We start from the raw sequence: 5,334 nt of genomic DNA on the forward strand, positions 1-5,334 counted from the left end.
CTGGGGTTAAAATGTGTCTTAATCCAATGCAGCTGACTAGTTATAAGAGTTTGAGATGGATGTGGAGAGTTTAAAAGCCACTTATAACCATTTTGTCCCAAAACAGGCTAAAACCAAGAAAACATTGCTTAGAAGCTGTAAATAGCTATGTTAGTGTTTCTGGGGTTAAAATGTGTCTTAATCCAATGCAGCTGACTAGTTATAAGAGTTTGAGATGGATGTGGAAAGTTTAAAAGCCACTTATACCCATTTTGTCCCAAAACAGGCTAATACCAAGAAAACATTGCTTAGAAGCACTAAACAGCTTTGTTAGTGTTTCTGGGGTTAAAATGTGTCTTAATCCAATGCAACTAACTAATTATAAGAGTTTGAGATAGATGTGGATAGTTTAAAAGCCACTTATACCCATTTTGTCCCAAAATAGGCTAAAACCAAGAAAACATTGCTTAGAAGCTGTAAACAGCTACGTTAGTGTTTTTGGGGTTAAAATGTGTCTTAATCCAATGCAAATGACTAATTATAAGAGTTTGAGATGGATGTGGAGAGTTTAAAAGCCACTTATACCCATTTTGTCCCAAAACAGGCTAAAACCAAGAAAACATTGCTTAGAAGCACCAAACAGCTTTGTTAGTGTTTCTGGGGTTAAAATGTGTCTTAATCCAATGCAACTAACTAATTATAAGAGTTTGAGATAGATGTGGATAGTATAAAAGCCACTTATATCCATTTTGTCCCATAACTGGCTAAAACCAAGTAAACATTGCATAGAAGCTGTAAATAGCTATGTTAGTGTTTCTGGGGTTAAAATGTGTCTTAATCCAATGCAGCTGACTAGTTATAAGAGTTTGAGATGGATGTGGAGAGTTTAAAAGCCACTAATACCTATTTTTTCCCAAAACAGGCTAAAACCAAGAAAACATTGCTTAGAAGCTGTAAATAGCTATGTTAGTGTTTCTGGGGTTAAAATGTGTCTTAATCCAATGCAGCTGACTAGTTATAAGAGTTTGAGATAGATGTGGAAAGTTTAAAAGCCACTTATACCCATTTTGTCCCAAAATAGGCTAATACCAAGAAAACATTGCTTAGAAGCACTAAACAGCTTTGTTAGTGTTTCTGGGGTTAAAATGTGTCTTAATCCAATGCAACTAACTAATTATAAGAGTTTGAGATAGATGTGGATAGTTTAAAAGCCACTTATACAAATTTTTGTCCCAAAATAGGCTAAAACCAAGAAAACATTGCTTAGAAGCTGTAAACAGCTATGTTAGTGTTTCTGGGGTTAAAATGTGTCTTAATCCAATGCAGCTGACTAGTTATAAGAGTTTGAGATGGATGTGGAGAGTTTAAAAGCCACTTATACCCATTTTGTCCCAAAACAGGCTAAAACCTAGAAAACATTGCTTAGAAGCTGTAAACAGCTATGTTAGTGTTTATGGGGTTAAAATGTGTCTTAATCCAATGCAACTAACTAATTATAAGAGTTTGAGATTGATGTGGAGAGTTTAAAAGCCACTTATACCCAGTTTGTCCCAAAACAGGCTAAAACCAAGAAAACATTGCTTAGAAGCTGTAAACAGCTACGTTAGTGTTTCTGGGGTTAAAATGTGTCTTAATCCAATGCAAATGACTAATTATAAGAGTTTGAGATGGATGTGGAGAGTTTAAAAGCCACTTATACCCATTTTGTCCCAAAACAGGCTAAAACCAAGAAAACATTGCTTAGAAGCACCAAACAGCTTTGTTAGTGTTTCTGGGGTTAAAATGTGTCTTAATCCAATGCAACTAACTAATTATAAGAGTTTGAGATAGATGTGGATAGTATAAAAGCCACTTATATCCATTTTGTCCCATAACTGGCTAAAACCAAGTAAACATTGCATAGAAGCTGTAAATAGCTATGTTAGTGTTTCTGGGGTTAAAATGTGTCTTAATCCAATGCAGCTGACAAGTTATAAGAGTTTGAGATGGATGTGGAAAGTTTAAAAGCCACTTATACCCATTCTGTCCCAAAACAGGCTAAAACCAAAAAAACATTGCTTAGAAGCACTAAACAGCTTTGTTAGTGTTTCTGGGGTTAAAATTTGTCTTAATCCAATGCAACTAACTAATTATAAGAGTTTGAGATAGACGTGGATAGTTTAAAAGCCACTTATAACCATTTTGTCCCAAAACAGGCTAAAACCAAGAAAACATTGCTTAGAAGCTGTAAATAGCTATGTTAGTGTTTCTGGGGTTAAAATGTGTCTTAATCCAATGCAGCTGACTAGTTATAAGAGTTTGAGATGGATGTGGAAAGTTTAAAAGCCACTTATACCCATTTTGTCCCAAAACAGGCTAATACCAAGAAAACATTGCTTAGAAGCACTAAACAGCTTTGTTAGTGTTTCTGGGGTTAAAATGTGTCTTAATCCAATGCAACTAACTAATTATAAGAGTTTGAGATAGATGTGGATAGTTTAAAAGCCACTTATACCCATTTTGTCCCAAAATAGGCTAAAACCAAGAAAACATTGCTTAGAAGCTGTAAACAGCTACGTTAGTGTTTCTGGGGTTAAAATGTGTCTTAATCCAATGCAAATGACTAATTATAAGAGTTTGAGATGGATGTGGAGAGTTTAAAAGCCACTTATACCCATTTTGTCCCAAAACAGGCTAAAACCAAGAAAACATTGCTTAGAAGCACCAAACAGCTTTGTTAGTGTTTCTGGGGTTAAAATGTGTCTTAATCCAATGCAACTAACTAATTATAAGAGTTTGAGATAGATGTGGATAGTATAAAAGCCACTTATATCCATTTTGTCCCATAACTGGCTAAAACCAAGTAAACATTGCATAGAAGCTGTAAATAGCTATGTTAGTGTTTCTGGGGTTAAAATGTGTCTTAATCCAATGCAGCTGACTAGTTATAAGAGTTTGAGATGGATGTGGAGAGTTTAAAAGCCACTAATACCTATTTTTTCCCAAAACAGGCTAAAACCAAGAAAACATTGCTTAGAAGCTGTAAATAGCTATGTTAGTGTTTCTGGGGTTAAAATGTGTCTTAATCCAATGCAGCTGACTAGTTATAAGAGTTTGAGATAGATGTGGAAAGTTTAAAAGCCACTTATACCCATTTTGTCCCAAAATAGGCTAATACCAAGAAAACATTGCTTAGAAGCACTAAACAGCTTTGTTAGTGTTTCTGGGGTTAAAATGTGTCTTAATCCAATGCAACTAACTAACTATAAGAGTTTGAGATAGATGTGGATAGTTTAAAAGCCACTTATACAAATTTTTGTCCCAAAATAGGCTAAAACCAAGAAAACATTGCTTAGAAGCTGTAAACAGCTATGCTAGTGTTTCTGGGGTTAAAATGTGTCTTAATCCAATGCAGCTGACTAGTTATAAGAGTTTGAGATGGATGTGGAGAGTTTAAAAGCCACTTATACCCATTTTGTCCCAAAACAGGCTAAAACCTAGAAAACATTGCTTAGAAGCTGTAAACAGCTACGTTAGTGTTTCTGGGGTTAAAATGTGTCTTAATCCAATGCAACTAACTAATTATAAGAGTTTGAGATAGATGTGGATAGTATAAAAGCCACTTATATCCATTTTGTCCCATAACTGGCTAAAACCAAGTAAACATTGCATAGAAGCTGTAAATAGCTATGTTAGTGTTTCTGGGTTTAAGCTGTAAATAGCTATGTTAGTGTTTCTGGGGTTAAAATGTGTCTTAATCCAATGCAGCTGACTAGTTATAAGAGTTTGAGATGGATGTGGAGAGTTTAAAAGCCACTAATACCTATTTTTTCCCAAAACAGGCTAAAACCAAGAAAACATTGCTTAGAAGCTGTAAATAGCTATGTTAGTGTTTCTGGGGTTAAAATGTGTCTTAATCCAATGCAGCTGACTAGTTATAAGAGTTTGAGATAGATGTGGAAAGTTTAAAAGCCACTTATACCCATTTTGTCCCAAAATAGGCTAATACCAAGAAAACATTGCTTAGAAGCACTAAACAGCTTTGTTAGTGTTTCTGGGGTTAAAATTTGTCTTAATCCAATGCAACTAACTAATTATAAGAGTTTGAGATAGACGTGGATAGTTTAAAAGCCACTTATACCCATTTTGTCCCAAAACAGGCTAAAACCAAGAAAACATTGCTTAGAAGCTGTAAATAGCTATGTTAGTGTTTCTGGGGTTAAAATGTGTCTTAATCCAATGCAGCTGACTAGTTATAAGGGTTTGAGATGGATGTGGAGAGTTTAAAAGCCACTTATAACCATTTTGTCCCAAAACAGGCTAAAACCAAGAAAACATTGCTTAGAAGCACCAAACAGCTTTGTTAGTGTTTCTGGGGTTAAAATGTGTCTTAATCCAATGCAACTAACTAATTATAAGAGTTTGAGATAGATGTGGATAGTATAAAAGCCACTTATACCCATTTTGTCCCATAACTGGCTAAAACCAAGAAAACATTGCTTAGAAGCTGTAAATAGCTATGTTAGTGTTTCTGGGGTTAAAATGTGTCTTAATCCAATGCAGCTGACTAGTTATAAGAGTTTGAGATGGATGTGGAAAGTTTAAAAGCCACTTATACCCATTTTGTCCCAAAACAGGCTAATACCAAGAAAACATTGCTTAGAAGCACTAAACAGCTTTGTTAGTGTTTCTGGGGTTAAAATGTGTCTTAATCCAATGCAACTAACTAATTATAAGAGTTTGAGATAGATGTGGATAGTTTAAAAGCCACTTATACCCATTTTGTCCCAAAATAGGCTAAAACCAAGAAAACATTGCTTAGAAGCTGTAAACAGCTACGTTAGTGTTTCTGGGGTTAAAATGTGTCTTAATCCAATGCAAATGACTAATTATAAGAGTTTGAGATGGATGTGGAGAGTTTAAAAGCCACTTATACCCATTTTGTCCCAAAACAGGCTAAAACCAAGAAAACATTGCTTAGAAGCACCAAACAGCTTTGTTAGTGTTTCTGGGGTTAAAATGTGTCTTAATCCAATGCAACTAACTAATTATAAGAGTTTGAGATAGATGTGGATAGTATAAAAGCCACTTATATCCATTTTGTCCCATAACTGGCTAAAACCAAGTAAACATTGCATAGAAGCTGTAAATAGCTATGTTAGTGTTTCTGGGGTTAAAATGTGTCTTAATCCAATGCAGCTGACAAGTTATAAGAGTTTGAGATGGATGTGGAAAGTTTAAAAGCCACTTATACCCATTCTGTCCCAAAACAGGCTAAAACCAAAAAAACATTGCTTAGAAGCACTAAACAGCTTTGTTAGTGTTTCTGGGGTTAAAATTTGTCTTAATCCAATGCAACTAACTAATTATAAGAGT

The sequence above is a fragment of the Camelina sativa genome, chromosome 15, assembly GCF_030686135.1.
Source record: "Camelina sativa cultivar CO46 ecotype springtype chromosome 15, ASM3068613v1".
NCBI lineage: Eukaryota > Viridiplantae > Streptophyta > Magnoliopsida > Brassicales > Brassicaceae > Camelina > Camelina sativa.